Below are 20,201 nucleotides of genomic sequence, written 5' to 3'. Positions count from 1 at the left end.
AAGTAATCATACAGTTGCATAATGAGGTTAAATAGAAAGGACAATTGTAAAGGTATCAAGTGGTTGTCTTGCTCTACCTGAAGTAGCTTCTGTGAGATGAATAAGGGCTGCCATAGCAACTACCACTGTGATTACATCAGTTACAAAGGATATGAGAAATGAAGGAGTTTTTCCAGCCTAGAAGAGAACAAAGAGAACCAGAGGTGAAGCATCCCACCTTCACCTATGTGAAGGTGTTTCACATAGTCTTGTTATCATTTAAACACCCAACCCCATCAAGGTAGGTGTCAGGCAACTGGATAAAGTTCCAGTAACAACAAACAGCTTGAGATGAACTGGGGATAGAACCAAAAAGAACAAATAGCAGAGAGGAGATTAATCAGAGGTCAGATTGTACAAGGTGACAGCTTAGGTCATTTTTTAAAATTTAAGAATTACCAAAATACCAAGAGGAGACTACAAAATGGGTTTACACACAAGTGTGACATAACCAGGTATCTATTTGCAGTTCATCCCTACTGGCCCTATACCCTATTAACGTGGAGAGTACAGAGCAGTACTTGTAACTAACAGTCAAAGAAAGTATTAGAAGGCTATCTAATCATTCCAGCAAGGAATAACAAAGTTTGTAATCAAGGACAACAGCAAATAGAAAGAAACAATAGGACTTTGAGTGTATTAGAAAGTCAAAGTGACAGGATTTGATGAATAACTGGATATTGGGAGTTCAGTGAAATAAATTTTCAAGGGTGACTCCCAGGTTCCTCAATACAGAATAGCATATATAGTGGAAGAGGAAATGATTTATGTGGAAAGTTTATAAATTTGGACACAGGGATTACACAGAGCCTTATGGTCTTGTACAGACTTTGTCTTCCATACTCAAAGCAGATTGGAAGTTTCAAAGCAAAAATTTTACTGCATAAGTAAAACAGGTGTCTTAGTTCATTTTGGTTCTGAAAATAAACTACCATAGGCTGAGTGGCTTAACAAATAAGAGAAATTTGTTTCTCACAGAGAGGTTAGGAAGCCCAATATCAATGTGCTAGCAGAGTCAGTTTCTAGTGAGGCCTCACTTCCTGGTTCACAGATGACATCTTCCTGCTGGATCCTCACATGACTGAAGAGATGAGGGAGTTTTCTAGTGTATCTTTTAAAAAGACACTAACCCCATTCATGAGGGCTTCACCCTCATGACCTAATCACCTCTCAAAGGCTCCTCTAACCTGCAAATGTCTTCACACTAGAGCTGAGATTTTAACATGTGAATTTAGGTGGTGTGAGAACACGAACTTTCAGACTGTGGTAACAGACAAGGAAGACCTTATTCAAGGCAATAAGGGAGAAAGGTCAGAACTCAGACTGAGCTTAACTCACTAAAACAAAGGGCTAAATGGTCTTTAAGGCATGTGGGTAGAGGATGAGTGCCGGGAAATCAAAGTCCCCTTGTATTTGCTAGTTGTCCTTACCCAAAGGAGGAGCTACCATTCTCACATCTTTGTGACACGAAATAGCTTTACTACTTGGAACAAGGTGCCCACTGAAGTTCGAAGTTAGGCTGCTACTCTACCACAGAAACTGAAAGATTTGGGAGCTATCTTCCTGGAAAAGGATGGCTCCCAGGTCCTTGAAAATGACTTTCTTCGGTAGTAAGTCTGGCAACAGGCTTTAAAATAAAAAAAAAAATTTTTTATTGGAGTATAGTTCATATAAGGGGTTTTCCAGGTGGCACAATGTTAAAGAATCCTCCTGCCAATGCAGAAGACTCAAGAGGCACTGGTTTGATCCTCAGTGAGGAAAATCCCCTGGAGTATGAAATGGCAACCCACTCCAATTTTCTTGCCATGGAGAATCCCATCAACAGAGGAGCCTGGTGGGCTACAGTCCATGGGATCACAAAGAGTTGGACATGATTGTGCAACTCAACATGCGTGCACATGGTTGATTTAAAAATGTTGTGTTAGTTTCTACTGTATAACAAAGTGAATCAGTTACACATATGCATATGTCCACTCTTTCTTAGATTCTCTCTTCCATATAGATCATTACAGGGTGTTGAGTACAGTTCCCTGGGCTATACTGTAGGTCCTTGCTAGTTACCTATGTTTGTCTATGGTAGTGTGTATATATCTATCCCAGTCTTCCAGTGTCCCCCCTCTTCCCCTTTGGAAACCATTAGTTTGTTTTCTACATCTGTGACTCTATTTCTGTCTTGTAAATAAGTTCATTTGTACAACATTTTTTAGATTTCACAAATAAGCAATATCATGTAATATTCATCTCTGACTTCACTCAGAATGACGTCCATCTATGTTGCTATAAATGACATTATTTCATTTTTTATGACTGAGCAATATTCCACTGTATTTATGTACCACCTCTTCTTTATCTATCCCTCTGTCCGTGGACATTTACATTGCTTCCATATCATGGCTACTGTAAATAATACTGCAATGAAAATTAGGGTACATGCATCTTTTCAAATTACGATTTTCTTCAGGTATATGCCCAGGAGTGGGATTGTAGGATCATATTGATAGTTCTAGTTTTAGTTTTTTAAGGAATCTCCATACTATTCCCCACAGTGGCTGTACCAATTTACATTCCCACCAACAGTGTACAAGGTTTCACTTTTCTCCACACCTTCTCCAGCATTTATTTTTTGTATATTTTTTTATCATGGCCATGTTGACCAGTGTGTGGTGACACTTCATTGTAGTATTGATTTACATTTTGATAATAGCCAAAATATACTAACAGCTAATGCAGTGCAATATTCATAACAAAAACCAAAAAATCCCAAACAACCCAATCAAAAAAAAAAAAAAAAAAGAGCAGAAGATCAAAATAGATATTTCTCCAAAGATGATTTACAGATGATCAAAAAACACATGAGAGTATGTTCAACATCACTAATTATCAGAGAAATGCAAATCAAAAATACAATGAGGTAGAAACAGGCTTTTAATAAATAGATTAATATTTCAAAGTGTCAGAGAATTTACAGTGATAAGTTTTCTAAATCAAACACCACAATAGAAAAAAAAAATAAGACTCCTAGGCTTAAAATGAAACTTGTCTAAAGTTTAGTCAAACTGAGGGCAAGTTTAGGCCCTCTTAGTCAAAGGCAAGTGTAGATGCAGAGGAACTTTAGGTTTAAAGATGGGATTTCCTTCTTTATTCAGTGTTTATCTTGTTATGTCTGATTTATTGGTTCATTATAATTAGTAGGGTCATTCACAGGTTTCATCTCTCTTTATAAAGAACTGAATATGCATACTATACTCCTATTGAAACATTTTTCTTTTCTACATGCTTGCAATATTAATATATAGGACTGGGGACTCTCTCATCCTAGATTTTATGCATAACACACACTTCAGAGCAATCCTTTCTTTTTATGGAGTCTTTGCATTTTTCTGCAGTAACTGCATTGTTAAGAGGTCTCCCTATCCACTTTTTCTTTAGAAATAAATATATACTGGCAAAAACATACACATTACATATATTATATATACATATATATACACAATATATATGACAAATATATATTCATAATTATGAAGACATATTTTCATAACTAAAAATTAGCATTTAGCTTATAGATAAAGGAGAGCACTCATCTCATATTGGTCAATGAAAGGCATATTGAATGTTCCAATAAGTGACAGAGGGATGAAAGAAAAGCTAGAATTTTATCAGTCAATATATACTTAAGATATATAATTTTAGGTGTAAATGTAACTAGCACTATGTGTTTTTTTTCTAACCATCAGTTCAGTTCAGTTCAGTCGCTCAGTCGTGTCTGACTCTTTGCGACCCCATGAATCACAGTACGCCAGGCCTCCCTGTCCATAAGGGGAAATAAATATGTTATTGGCATCAGGAAAGTACAAATCACATACTTTTTTGTATACTGTAAATATTTCTGATAAGATCAAAGGTTGCAACACAATGCTATTTGGTTTCATTTCAGATGCTCGATAGATGTTTGTTTCATGAATACTGCATTGGATAGTGCAGATACGAAACATTTCCATGACCTAAACAAGTTTAATGAAAACTTACATAGTCACGTTAGCAGATGCAACATAAACATAGAAGAACAAAGAGAGAATAAAACTGAAGTTTAATTGGATTCATAATGTGAAAGTAATTATGTTTTAAACTTTGAAATTATTAGGAAATCATGGAGAAGAGATGTATTCATGCGGTTACATAAAACTGAAAATTTTCACAGTGAAATGTCACTGAAAAAATAGACTTGGAAAAACCCCCAAAGTTTACATGTAAAAAAAAAAAGTTTACATGTGTACAAATTTATGGGTGAATAATATATGTACAGAAATGTTTGTACAAGGAAAATTATAATCTCATGATTATAGTCAATTATGATGTCACATTTATAATAATAACAATAACATAAACCTTATGAGAAGTACAAAGAACAAATTCATGTAAAATGAACAAAGTCGATACTTAGAGACAAATGTAAATTAAAGCACGCATAATTCAGGGAGGATTTTAACAATATTAGTCATCTGACCAATGGAAAAGTACTCAACCACTATTTTTTAAAGACATAAATTCTACTCCTAGCAATTTACCTTTAGGAAATAATTTCATAAGTTATAAAATTGTATATGTACAAGAATGTTTATGACAGGATTTTTTACTGCAAATAATTGGGATTATTCTGTCTATGCAACAACTAGGAACTTGGAGGTAAATTGTTTCAACAATTTATGGAGGATATAAAGCAACATAATAAATAAAATCCAAAAGTCTATATCTGCTGTGTTTACAACTGTGTAAAATTATGGAACTATATAAGCAACAATAGTAAGAGAACAGTGGGATAAAAAGGAACGTTCATAGGTTAGTGGGATTTATTAAAAATAGATGACAATGATGATCATTGCTACTATTTATTCCAATGATATTTATTGAATGTTTAGGTTACTTCATGGTTAGCATAGTGCTGATTACTTTATATTCACTAGCTTAATTAATCCTTCTAATAACCTGAAGAAGTAGCTATTATCATTCTTCATTTTACAAATGAGAAAACTGTGTCTCAGGTTCTGCTTCTTGTACAGTGACATTCAGTGGAAAATTACAGATCTCACTTGCTAAAATGTTAATTGTGCAATATAAGACAACAGACACAATGAAAAATGTTCCATATCCAAGAACTTTGTTGCCATCACATATAGAAGGCTTATTTATACATTAAATACATTAATAAATTGATCTTTATTTCTATGCATTAAACTTGCTGTAACAGACTATTCTTTGTGTGCTCCAAACATCCTTAGTAGATGTAAGCACCAGTTGATGAAAAGCTTCATGATTTAAGTCTAAAGCTTTGTGTCATTAGGCCTCTCATCTCTTTTCCAAACACAGTAACATTTTAGGGAATATTTTAAAATTAGTAAATGATGCCCAGAAAGAATGATATAAAATCTGTAGCATATGAGAACACCACTTATGGGTTCTCAAAAGGGCGTTAAATAATCTTGCAGGAAGTGAACTCCCTGACTTACTAATGGATCTGACAGAGGTCAAATTACAGTTTACACTTCTGCCCCTCTTAAGAGAGGATTAACTCTTATAACATTAACTTCTCTTTATCATCCACAAGGATATGTCATTCCCTAATTGTTAATAGTGAAACCTTTCTCAACTAAGTCAAATACTTCTTGAGAATAAGAATAAAACAGTAATTGCATTAGTTTTCTATCATTGCCATAACAGATCACTAGCAATTTAGCAACTTGGAAAACAAATTTATCTTACAGGGTCTGTAGCTCAGAAGTCCACATGGACTCAGCAAATATTACAAGGCTGAAATCAAGCAGACAGCAAGGCTCTGTTTGTTACTGGAGTCAAAAGAGAGTGAGTTCCTCACAACTATAGGACCAAGGTCTCAATTTGCTTTTCTTACTGTTGCCCAAGGGTCATTATCAGCTTTTAGAGGCTGCCTGTGTTGTCTCATACCTCCTTCCCTTCAATGCCATCAATGTTAACGTGAATCCTTCTCACGCTTCAAATTTGCCTCACCTCTCTCTGATCTCCCCTTTGCCTCTGTTCTCTGAATTTGTCTACCTCTGCTATGTTTCCATTTTTAAATGTTCATGTGATTGCTTTGGGCCTAGTGGATTATCCTGGATAAACTTCTATCTTAAAATTAGCTAATTAGCAACTTGATTCCATCTGCACAGTGTCTACACAGCAGTACCTCGATCGATCTGTGTTTGATTCAGTAACCAGGCGATGGAAATTTTAGAGTAACATCTTATAGAATTCTGCCTATTACTGTAATCTAAAAGATTCATCTTGGTTCCTTTTTCTGTTGATAAATCCAAGTCATGTTTTTTGTTAAGCTAAGTTAAAACAATCTTTGAACTACACTATCAGAAACCTTAAAACATGATATCCAAAAATAACTCTAGAAACAGTTGAATTATTAAGCGGTTGAGAAAGTTTGATCACTTTCATTTGAAGTTCTAATTACATTTGTATCTCCTGTTATTCTTCAGTTACATGACTTTGCTTTTGTTCCATTGATCTCTAAATCTACAACAAAGACATCTCAAATTAAATATAGTGTTAGAAAGACCTTGACTATCTTAATTAAAAGGAAATTACAGAATTACTTGAGCACTTCATTTAACAATGCTGTTTCCTTTTCCTCATCATAGACAAGTAATTGACTTTATATATGTTTAACATAATCAAATAGCTACTTAAACCTTCTTCAGGGCCTAAGTGCACTCTTAACTGCTACTGTTGATTTGGGTGCATTGTATCGCCTCCCTCTTGGAGAGACACGTTATCTCACAGGAACATACAAAAGTGCTATGAAAACACACCTGCTAGGACTAAGAGTATTTTGGTTTAAAATATCCACTTATCCTATTTACCGTCTATTGCATGGATTGTAATGCTGGCCCTTGGTATGTGTCTGTAGTTTGATTTTCAATGTAGCAGAAATTGCAAGTAAATTGAAGTCTCTACCTTATTCTAGATAGGAAGATCAGCCATAAGGTTAATTTTCTGTGTCCCATTGCAGCACCTTTGCCTCTCTCCCACTCCCCCATATACATTGTGGAAAAGGCCAAACAAGAATGACAATCTTTAATCACCATATTTTAATTCTAGCCTGTTTTCTTTAAAAGAATGATTAGAAGGCAAAATATAATTCCTCCCCTCCAAGACAATTATTAGTTTCATTAGTATACTCTAATGTGGTGTCATTTAAAAAATTGGATTCTCCCATGTTCAATCAGTAACAAATTCTAGAAAAAAAAATGAGCTAAATTCATCAGTCTTGTTAATCCACTAAAATCCTCTAAGACAGGCAGGGACACAGTTCTAAACACTTTACTTACATTTTGATAGAAATACATTGTCAAGCCATAGATCTAATCTATAAAGTTTATAATGAATGCCTCCTTTTAAATCAGTACAACTGGATAGTGTGTGACTTTTTGACATAATCACTTCAGAAGTTGCAAACTCTGTCCTTGCCTCAGATGACTTTTTCAGCTTTATCCCTTTCTTCTATCATCTGTTATCTTTTTACCTTTTCATACTGTTCATGGGATTCTCAAGGAAATAATACTGAAGTGGTTTGCCATTCCCTTCTCTAATAGAATAATTTCAGAGGAATAACTCTAAGAAGAATGAAGAGATGGAGCAAAGGAAAAATAATGCCCAGTTGTGGATGTGACTGGTGATGGAAGTAAAGTCCGATGCTGTAAAGAACAATATTGCATAGGGACCTGGAATGTTAGGTTCATGAATCCAGGCAAATTGGAAGTGGTCAAACAGGAGATGGCAAGAGTGAACGTCGACATTCTAGGAATCAGTGAACTACATGGACTGCAATGGATGAGTTTAACTCAGATGACCATTATATCTACTACTGTGGGCAGGAATCCCTTAGAAGAAATGGAGTAGCCATCATGGTCAACAAAAGAGTCCGAAATGCAGTACTTGGATGCAATCTCAAAAGTGACAGAATGATTTCTGTTTGTTTCCAAGGAGAACCATTCAATATCACACTAATCCAAGTCTATGCCCCAAACTTAATGCTGAAGAAGCTGAAGTTGAACAGTTCTATGAAGACTTATAAGACCTTCTAGAACTAACAACCAAAAAAGATGTGTTTTTCATTACAGGGAACTGGAATGCAAAAGTAGGAAGTCAAGAGATACCTGGAGTAACAGATGAATTTGGCCTTGGACTACAAAATGAAACATGGCAAAGGTTAACAGAGTTTTGCCAAGAGAACACACTGGTCATAGCAAACACCCTCTTCCAACAACACAAGAGAAGACTACATATGAACATTATCAGATGGTCAATACTGAAATCAGTTGGTTATATTTGCAGCCAAAGATGGAGAAGCTCTATACAGGCAGCAAAAACAAGACTAGGAGCTGACTCTGGCTCAGATCATGAACTCCTTATTGCCAAATACAGACTTAAATTGAAGCAAGTGGGGAAAAACCACTAGACCATTCAGGTATGACCTAAATCAAACCCCTTATGATTATACAGTGGAAGTGACAAATAGATTCCAGGGACTAGATCTGGTAGACAGAGTGCCTGAAGAACTATGGATGGAGGTTCATGACATTGTACAGGAGGCAGGGATCAAGACCATCCCCAAGAAAAAGAAATGCAAACAGGCAAAATGGTTGTCTGAGGAGGCTTTACAAATAGCTGAGAAAAGGGAAGCTAAAGGAAAAGGAGAAAAGGAAAGATATGCCCATTTGAACACAGAGTTCCAAAGAAGAGTAAGGAGAGAGAAGAAAGCCTTCCTCAGTGTTCATTGCAAAGAAATAGAAGAAAACAATAGAATGGGAAACACTAGAGATCACTTTAAGAAGATTAGAGCTACCAAGGGAAAATTTCATGCAAAGATGGGTATGATAAAGGACAGATATGGTATGGACCTAACAGAAGCAGAAGTTATTAAGAGTTGGCAATAATACACAGAAGAACTATACAAAAAAGATCCTCATGACCCAGATAATCACGATGATGTGATCACTCACCTTGAGTCAGACATCCTGGAATGTGAAGTCATGTGGGCCTTAGGAAGCATCACTACAAGCAAAGCTAGTGGAGGTGGTGGAATTCCCACTGAGTGATTTCAAGCCCTAAAAGATGATGCTGTGAAAGTGCTGCACTAAATTTGGAAAACTCAGCAGTGGACATGGTTTGGAAAAGGTCGATTTTCTTTCCAATCCAAAGAAAGGCAGTGCCAAGGAATGTTCAAACTATCATACAATTGCACTCATCTCACAGGCTAGCAAAAAATGCTCAAAATTCTCCAAGCCAGGCTTCAACAGTATGTGAAACCATGAATTTCCAGATGTTCAAGCTGGATTTAAAAGAGATCAAATTGCCAACATCCATTGGATCATCCAAAAAGCAAAAGAATTCCAAGAAAATATCTATTTCTGCCTTATTGACTACACCAAAGCCTTTGCCTGTGTGGATCACAACAAACTGTGAAAAATTCTGAAAGAGAAGGGAATACCAGATCACCTGGCCTGCCTCCTGAGAAATCTGTGTGCAGGTCAAGAAACAGACTATTTTCAAATTGGGAAAGCAGTACATCAAGACTGTATATTGTCACTAAGTTTGTTTAGCTTATATGCAGAGTACATCATGTGAAATGCCAGGCAGAATGAAGCACAAGCTGGAATCAACATTGCTGGGGGAAATATCAGTAACCTTAGATATGCAGATGACACCACCCTCATGGCAGAAAGCAAAGAAGAAATAACAAGCTTCTTGAAGGAAGTGAAAGAGGAGACTGAAAAAGCTAGCTTAACACTCAACATTCAAAAAACAAAGATCATGGCATCCGGCCCTATCACTTCATGGCAAATAGGGAAAAACGGAAACAGTGAGAGACTTTCTTTTTCTGGGCTCCAAAATCACTGCAGATGGTGACTGCAGCCATGAAATTAAAAGATGCTTACTCCTTGGAAGAAAAGTTATGACTAACCTAGACAACACATTAAAAAGCAGAGACATTACTTTGCCAACAAATGTCCATCTAGTCAAACTACGGTTTTTCCAATAGTCATGCATGGATGTGAGGGTTGGACTGTAAAGAAAGCTGAGCGCCAAAGAATTGATGCTTTTGAACTGTGGTGTTGGAGAAGATTCTTGAGAGTCCAAGGGAGAGCCAACCAGTCCATCCAAAAGAAAGTCAGTCCTTAAGAGTCATTGGAAGGACTGATGCTGAAGTTGAAACTTCAATACTTTGACCTCCTGATACAAAGAACTGGCTCACTGGAAAAAAATCTGATCCTGGGTAAGATTGAAGGCAAGAGGAGATGGGGATGATAGAGGATGAGATGGTTGGATGGCATCACTGACTCAATGGACATGAGTTTGAGTAGACTCCAGGAGTTGATGATGGACAGGGAAGCCTGGCATGCTGCAGTCCATGGGGTCACAAAGAATCAGACACCACTGAGCAACCAAACTGAACTGAACTGATATGGATGAAAGAAACACTATATAGCCTATAGTGGACTATTTAAATATATTATACCTGGCCTCTTTCTTTAGATATTTTAGTGCACTCTGTTAACTGTCTCTTTCCCACTTGACTGACGTTATTAGAGGATTTTGACTGTGCCAGACTTTGCCTATTTATCACCTAACCTCTATAGAACTTTGCTCTTACATTTCCCTCCTACCTCTTCTTTAACTGTGGTACATCATCTCTACAGACACCCAGAATTACTTATACACAGGCCTATGTTCTTATCTTTAAAAAAAAAAAAAGGCAGCTTTTCTTTACCTATTTTAGCTACAACCACATTTTTTCTCTTTACTGTGACATCTCTCAGAAAATTGGTCTAAATTTAATTGATTTAATTATTACTTCTTCTGATGGTCCTCTAAATGTATTTTCATGCCCATAAACCCACATATGTACATTTTCATCTGTTAACAATGACCTTCATAGATAGAGCAGCTAATTTCATACCTTTATTACCTTTAAAACACTAGCATTTGGTCTGGCCAGCTCTTGAAAATTTGTACTCCCTGGCTTTCATAAAGTTGCAATATTTTAGTTCTCAAATCTAATTAACACTTTGAGTATTGACTTATACCAAGACTTTCTCTATCACTTCTATGATATTTCTATGTCCTCAGACCTGCCATGTAACTTAAATCATTTCTTTACCATATTTTCATGCTTCATGTTACTTTCTACTTTGAATAATAAACTTGTTCTCATGTACAGAATGTGTATGCAATATAAATTATTTATTCAACATATGATAAACTGGGAGGGAGAGCTCTTCCTTAGAGTTCAGTGTTATTTGGTAAACTTAGAAGGACTAATATAGCTCAAAAAAAACTGGATGGATCTTAAAACCACTGGATCCAAGCTTGAAGAGGACCGGGATATTTATACCAACAGAAGATATCTCACCATATGTTATTTATAAATTACAAACAAGATGATGTCAACTTCTGGGTGGAGAAACCCAGCAGACATCCTCTTAACCAACAATGTTAACATCACAGTAACAGGACACAGTGGCATCAAGTGTCTCTTAACAGTAAGAGTAACCATCTATTTATTATGTGGTTTACTAATGAAAATGGAAAATCTTAATCTAATCAGATGGAAAATTTGATAAACTCAAACAAAAAAATTTTACAGATCAGCTGTTCTATTCTTTTCAAAGTTTCAATTCGTAACAGTTCTAGAGTAAATGAAACTAGAAACAACTTCCATGTTGAGACAAACTTAGCTTTAAAATATCAGAGCATACTTATAGATTATAATATTAAGGAAATAAATTGTACAATGTGGGTGGAGGCTTCTTTAGAAAGTTTGATCAAGGATTCTCTCTTCAAAAATTTCATGTGAATTGAGCTGGTTTGAGTGTAACCCAGGTAATGTGAAGAGTCTGCGTAAGAGCATCTAAACAAATCCCAGGTGCTTTATCTTTCAACTCTTTCCCCTCCCCTCATTTACTGCCTCTATCATTTTACCTTTTCTATACTTTTTTTTTTAATTTTTTTTTATTAGTTGGAGGCTAATTACTTCACAACATTTCAGTGGGTTTTGTCATACATTGACATGAATCAGCCTTAGAGTTACACGTATTTCCCATCCCGATCTCCCCTCCCACCTCCCTCTCCACCCGACTCCTCTGGGTCCTCCCAGTGCACCAGGCCCGAGCACTCGTCTCATGCATCCCACCTGGGCTGGTGATCTGTTTCACCACAGATAATATACATGCTGTTCTTCTGGGCATACACACTGAGGAAACCAGATCTGAAAGAGACACGTGCACCCCAATGTTCATTGCAGCACTTTTCTATACTGTCATATGATTGGAATCATACAGTATATAGCTTTTTTGACTGAATTCATTTACTTAAAATTATAGATTTATGATTCACCCAGGTTTTTTTTCAAGGCTGAATATGGCTCCCTTTAGTCTTTAATAATATTTCATTATATAGATGTATCAGAGATTGTTCATCTATTGAAAGAAATCATAACATTGTTGTAAAAATTTACATGCAGATGGACATATATTTTCAAATCAATTAGCTAAATATCTAAGAACATGATTATTGGACTGTAATTAATAGTACACTAGCTCTCCAGGACCCTCAGACTGTTTTCCCAACTGGTTATACCATTAGTAATGGATGAGTTTCAGTTGCTTTTCAAAAGTAACAATGATATTGTAAGCTTTAAAAATTTCTTAGTATCATTTTAATAGATGTGTTATAGTATCTCATTGTTTTAGCCCCTTTTTGAAATAAGGTTTTTTAGAACCCAGCTGCACCATTTATTTTTGTATTGTCTGTGGCTCTTTTCATGACATGATGGCACAGCTTAGTAATAGTGAAAGAGTTGCATATGATCCACAAAGACTAACTGGCCCCTTACAGAAAATTTTGCAGACTTTTGCCTTAAACTAGTTATATAAAAAGTAATAAATTGAAAAATTAATTATATTCATTTCTAAAACTATTCTTTGGATTTTAAAATTATATATATTTTTATAGCTTCCAATAAAATTAAAATTTATACAATTAATTTTTTTATTAAACCCTGAACAGTATAATGAATTACTGGGAACTTTCATAGAGAATATTCTACAGATAAAATTAACTCTCCTTTTTGTCCTGATATGACTCAGCATATTTGGAAAACAGAAAATTAAGTGAATATAAATTTTGTGAAGGGATGTAGCATGAAGTACTTAAAAGAAAAATAGAAAATGGAGGAACAAATATGTTTTAATTGTATTGATAACATATGCCAGAATTTGTAAGCAATAACTCCATTTATCTTTAAAAATAATCCCATTATACAGTTAAGTATTTTATTGCTACTTATGAAGAAAGGGACAATCATAAAATTTTATAAAAATAGAGAATTACTAATAAATGGAAAATTGAAGATTTGTCCATTTGCCTAAATGATAATAAAATTCTCTGTGTTTTAAGCGATGCTCATTATAAAATATCACATCATCAGAAAAAAAAATCATCAAAGTCCTTCTTAATAATTAGCTGAATCTACCACTAACAGGTGGTGATAATGATAACCCTCTATCAAGGTCACTATTTCTCTTATCAAAATTTTGGGTGAGTGGGGAATGTTCCTTAACATCTATGTAGATTGTCACTCCAGCTGTTTCTTGACTTTGTGCTTTTGCATTCTAGTTCCCTATAATGAAAAGGACATCTTTTTTGGTTGTTAGTTCTAAAAGGTCTTGAAGGTCTTCATAGAACCATTCAGCTTCAGCTTTTTCAGCATTACTGGTTGGGGCATGGGCTTGGATTACCATGATATTGAATAGTTTGCCTTGGAAACAAAGAGATATCATCTGTCATTTTTGAGATTGCATCCAAGTACTGCATTTCAGACTCTTCTGTTGACTATGATGGCTACTCCAATTCTTCTAAGGGATTCTTAACTACAGTAGTAGATATAATGGTCATCTGAGTTAAATTCACCCATTCCAGTCCATTTTAGTTCACTAATTCCTAAAATGTCGACAGTCACTTTTACCATCTTCTGGTGACCACTACCAGTTTACCTTGATTTATGGACCTAACCTTCCAGGTTCCTCTGCAATATTGCTCTTTATAGCATCGGACCTTGCTTCCATCACCAGTTGGATGTTGGTTTTGCTTTGCCTCCATATCTTCATTCTTTCTGGAGTTGTTTCTCCACTGATCTCCAGTAGCATATTGGGCACCTACCGACCTGAAGAGTTCATCTTTCAGTGTCCTATCTTTTTGCCTTTTCATACTGTTCATGGGGTTCTCAAGGCGAGAATACTGAAGTGGTTTATCATTCCCTTCTCCAGTGGACCATGTTTTGTCAGAACTCTCCACCATGACCCGTCCATCTTGGGTGGCCCTACATGGCATGGCTCATAATTTCATTGAGTTAGACAAGGCTGTCTTCATGTGATTAGATTAGTTAGTTTTCTGATTGTGGTTTTCAGACTGTCTGCCCTTTGATGGCGAAAGATAAGAGGCTAATGGAAGCTTCCTGATGAGAGAGACTGAGGGAGAAACTGACTGAGAGTCCCTTGGACTGCAAGGAGATCCAACCAGTCCATCCTAAAGGGGATCAGTCCTGAGTACTCATTGGAAGGACTGAGGTTGAAACTGAAACTCCGATACTTTGGCTGCCTGATGTGAAGAGCTGACTCTTTTGAAAAGACCCTGATGCTGGGAAAGATTGAAGGCAGGAGGAGAAGGGGATGACAGAGGATGAGATGATTGGATAGCATCACCGACCCAATGAACATGAGTTTGAGTAAAATCCGGGCGTTGGCGATAGCGAGTGGCCTGGCGTGCTGCAGTTCATGGGGTCGCAAAGAGTCAGACACGACTGAGCAACTGAACTGAACTGATGTAGATTGTATTTACCAAAAACTGCAATATGGAAGCTTTGATGTTGTGAATACATATATGTGCATATGTGTGTATAATCTATATAGCTGGTATTTTTGGAAAAACAGATTGCTCAAGTAGCTTCCAAATAGTGAGTCAAAGTGCCACAGCCATGAACTCAGGATAGAATATCTATTTTAAAAAACAAAATGTAGCCCTCTAAAAATATAAGTAATGTGGCTTGGCCATGGACCTCTAGGGTATACAAAAGTTCCCATTTTTAGCACCTGAGAACTTTGTTTATCTGGAGGAAAAACTTTAGATATACTGGTTTTAGAAATCAACATTGAAAACAGATATGTTTTTTATGTAGTAATTATATAAATGGTCATCAAGATTTAGAGTACCACAAATATTTAACTGTTCCAATTGTCACACTTGCCATTTAAGAGTCACATTAAAATTGGGTAGAATAAATCAGAAATACAGACAGCAACAATCTTTCTTAACAGAAGACTGGCTTAACTAAGCTTACCACCAACATACCATCTGTTATACATCTCTTCTTAGATTAAGACACAATAGACCTAAGCATATGGACTGTAGGTTGTGAAGAAGAAAGGTTTTTGAACATGTTAGCTTTCTTTTTTGGATTTCTGTTTTGTTTTGCTTTTAATTGTTGTGATGTTGTTTTTCAACAATGTATGTTTTCATTCCTCTGGGGGTAATTTAAATATCATCCTGATTAAAGGATAAATGAAACCACATTCCTTTTAAATGTTATTTTGTTTCCTAATTTAAGACTGGATAATAAATGTTAGAAGTAGCTAAAATTTGCAGAGACATTTTTCTGCCCCCAACTCTTCAGAGTGAAGTTTAATATGTTTACGCCATTGCTATGGGAACAAACATTATCCTCATTATTTTGTATCATTTCCCTCTTCACGTAAGAGATCACAGATCCAAGTACACAGATGAGCTATTGTACAGCCATACTGTATTATCCTGCATGCAATAAAACAGCAGTAATAATGAAGATACTATCTAATATTCACTTTATGTTTACTGTGTGTTACATGTTGCTCTAAGTCCCCTATAACCATTAATTTTCTTAAAAATATATATACTGGGCATTATTATTATAAGAACTTCATTTTATAAATGATAAATGGGAAGAAATAAAGTCACTAGGTCTTTGAGCAAGAAGATTAAAAACTACCCTGAAGTACTGAAATAAATCAATTCATTTCAAAATAGTCTAAGATCAAAATAAAACTTCATGCCAATTTGAATGATACAATTTTTAGCCTCTATATAATAACTTGAGTTATTAAGTTTTTAAAAGTTGTATTGAGGCATAGTTTATTTACCTTGTGTTCACTTCTGCTGTCCAGCAAAGTGATTCAGTTATATATATATACACACACACACATATATACATATTATACACATATATACATACATATATATGTGTGCATATATATGCATATACACATATATATACATAGATGCATATATATATATACCTATATATATTATTTTGCATATTCATTTCCATTATGGTTTATCATAGAATATTAAATATAGTTCCTTGTGCTGTATAGTATGACCTTGTTGTTTATCCATCCTGTATATAATCATTTGTATCTGCTAACCCAAACTCCCAAACTCTCCCTCCTCCACCTCACTTCCCCTTGGCAACCACAGTCTGTTGTCTATATCTGTTTTGTAGATACCTTCATTTGTGTTATATTTTAGCATCCACATGTAAGTGATATCATATGCCATTTGCCTTTCTCTTTCTGACTTTCATTGCTTAGCATTATAATCTCTAGTTCCAATGTTGCTTCAAGTGGCATATATTGCTTCAAATGGCATATATTTCATTCTTTGTATGTCTGAGTAATATTCCATTCTCTGGGTGTGTGTGTACACACACACACACACACACACACACACACACATACACACTCTATCTTCTTTATTCATCCTACTGATGGACATTGGTGTTGTTTCCATGTCTTGGCTATTGTAAATTGTGCTTCCATAAACACTAGGCTGCATGCATCTTTTTGAATTATAGTTTTGTCTGGATATATGCCCAGAAATGGGATTACTGGATCATATGGCAAATATTTATTATGTTTTATTATCATATTTAACATTATATTCCAAGTTCAAATTAAGAACAATTATTACTTGACCTGATACTTAAATGTTATACTTTTCTGTCTGCTATTGAGCTAGATATTTGTATCCAAATGAAGCTACATTTTATGGATCTATGTAAAAAGAAAGACTAGGATGAAATTCATCACTGCACTCTTTAGTCTGTCCAGTTAGGAAAAAATCAGCAATTTGATTACTGAATTGTTTCTTTCTCATCATTTTTTACCACAAACACAAGTGACTGCTTCTAAAGTATTCTTGTCAATATTCCCTATCATTTCTGATGCAAATCTAGTCATGACAGTTTCTTGTTACTAGTTTGTATGTCTGCGTACCTGAACAGCTTTCACAAAGTTATTTCTGCCTTTCAGTCAAATAGGACAAGAGAAAGACACATTTCTGGAGACCCAGAACAGAAGAAGTGAGAGAATGAAAAAGTGAAAAAGACATGCAACATCAAATTCAAAAGACATGGAAAGCTTTCTTGTTCAGAACATCGATTCCTGTCTGTCGGATTTAAACTAGTGCCTCTGTCTAAAACACCTAACATGTAGAAAAGCCAACAGGATGGAAATAGCAAAAGCATTAAAGCATGAGAATTTATATCACTATGAAGAATTTGAACACCCAAAAAAGGCTCAAACCTTAGATTGGACACAGGGGTCAGTTTTCTCACTTTTTAGCATTGGTACTAAGAAACAGTATCTTAATATTTGGACTTCGGTTTCTGCCTCTGCAAACTGAAAATGATAATTATATATGCCACATAATACTTGCCATGTAGACTTTTTTCTTTCCAGTTTCATTGAGATATAATTGACACACAGCACTGAATAAGTTACTGTGTACAGGATAATGATTTGACTTAATCACACCATGAAGTGATTACCAAAATAAGTGTGGTGAGCATCCATCATCTCATATAGATACAAAATAAAGGAAAAAATTTTTGTCTTCTGATGAGAACCCTTAGGATTTACTCCTTCTACAACTTTGTAACATAGAGCACTGCTGATTATAGTAATCATGTTGTACATTGCGTGCTTAGTATATATTTATCTTATAAATGAAAGTTTGTGACTTTTGATTATCTTTATCCAATTTCCCTACCCCCACCCCCTGCCTCTGGTAAAATATATCTCTTCTATAAGTATGTTGTTCTTGAAGTATAAGTAGCCTACAATACTATGTTAGTCCCTGGTTCACAACATAATGAGTCTATATTTCTGTACATTACAAAACAATCACCAAGATAACTCTAGCTACCATCTGTCTTTATACAAAGATGTTGCAATATCACTGACTACCTTTCCCACTCTGTACACTTCATCCCTGTGACTCATTTGCTTTGTTACTGAAAGTGTCTACCTCTTAATTTCCCTAATCTCTTTCACTCACTGAGTACCCAATATAATAATCACAAGCCTTCTTAAAAGTCAAAGAGGAAAGCAGAAGAAGGGAATCAAAGTGAGTTATGATCACAGAAGCATGTTTAGGGAGATGTAACTTTGACTTTGAAAGTGGAGGAAGGAGACAAACCTCCAAGGAATGTAGCTGTCTGCTGGGAGCTGAAAAACACAGGGGAATAGAATATCCTCTAGAGTCTCCAGTAAAGAACGCCAGAACAGCTGATACTTTGAGTTAAGGTTGTTAACATTCCTAGCTGGACTTCTGACATTAAGAACAGTATTTTCTCTGCTTTAGAGAAGTTAGGAGGCTGCCCCAAGAGAGACCCATGGTGAATAAGGCAAGGAGTCTTATGGTTTCACTACAGTCTCTGACTTTGAGATGGAAGCTGGTTAAATTAATTCATGCAAACAGAGTACTTACAATATTTTCTTACAGTGAATAAGTATACAATAAATATTGTTTATTAGCCACATTGTTATTTTGGAGGGGTTCAAAACTATTTTTGAAAGAAATGATGAGTCATTAGAGTGACAATGAAGCAGAGTATGTGAGTAAAAGAAATCTTATGTCTAATTCAGTATTTTTAATCTTATGGAATTTAGAAAAGTTGCTATAAGTTCATTTAGACTTAGAACTAATATAAATTAAGGATTTCACTTAAACAAGAATTTGCATAAGTTACAACTGAAACTTTTAATTGAATTCATAAAATATTTTGATACTATCACCAATTTAGTGTTTTGAAAGACTGAATGTAGAAAAGATTTTTAAACAATTATTTATGCTTTAATAATTGCAAAAGTTTGATTCGTAAAAGACTAAATAGGATGCTTCTCTATTGGTAAGGTTTCAAATAAATAAATGACATATCAATTGTCTCCTGTTGGTTTCTACAGTGAAAGTCTGCATGAACATAGTTTCAAAGAGATCATAAGTAAGTGGTAACAGCTATGAATATGCTAGTATACTTTGTATTTTACATTTTGTTTGTGGAGGAAGTATGTTCAATTGTTAGGATTTCACACTTAAGGGCCAGATAGCATTAAGTTTTGCCACTTAACAGCTCTGTCATTCACACAGAGGAATTTATTTAAGCCCTGAAAGGCTAATAAAAATGTAGATATCTAATAGCATCCAGATCAATGAACTGTATGAGGATTGAATTATAGAATTCAAAGAATGTGCCTATATCACATCTGATTTATAATCATTTATTGTTTTTGTAACAGCTTAAACATTAAAAAGCCTTTTTTCCTTTTTCAAAGAGAAGGAGCATTATCTAATCAAAATATGGCTTCCTCCTGCCTGAAGGAGAATTAGAATCGATTTACTAAAAATGTAAAAGAAAAAGAGACTTAATGTTAGAATTTTGATATCTAAATAGGGTGTTGTATCAAATTAATAAAGAAAAAGATTTGGCAAGAGAAACTATTTTGTAATGCCTTTATTTTTTCTTTTGTGACATCAAATACCCAGGTCTTAAGAGCTGTTCATTGAATTTTATCAGACAGAAGATAGGAGTAAATCCTTTTTCTGGTCTGGGTTTTTGAAGAAGAGGAAATTGAAGGCAAATATCTTCAGCTGTGCTTCCATTGTGAACCTCTGGAAAGAGAGTTCACTTCCATATGTGTGTGGCTAGCCAGATTCATGCTGAACACCCAGGGATAAATCCACAATGTGCCTAATGGTTCTCC

The sequence above is a fragment of the Muntiacus reevesi genome, chromosome 11 (assembly GCF_963930625.1).
Source record: "Muntiacus reevesi chromosome 11, mMunRee1.1, whole genome shotgun sequence".
NCBI lineage: Eukaryota > Metazoa > Chordata > Mammalia > Artiodactyla > Cervidae > Muntiacus > Muntiacus reevesi.
This window is presented reverse-complemented; position numbering follows the sequence as displayed.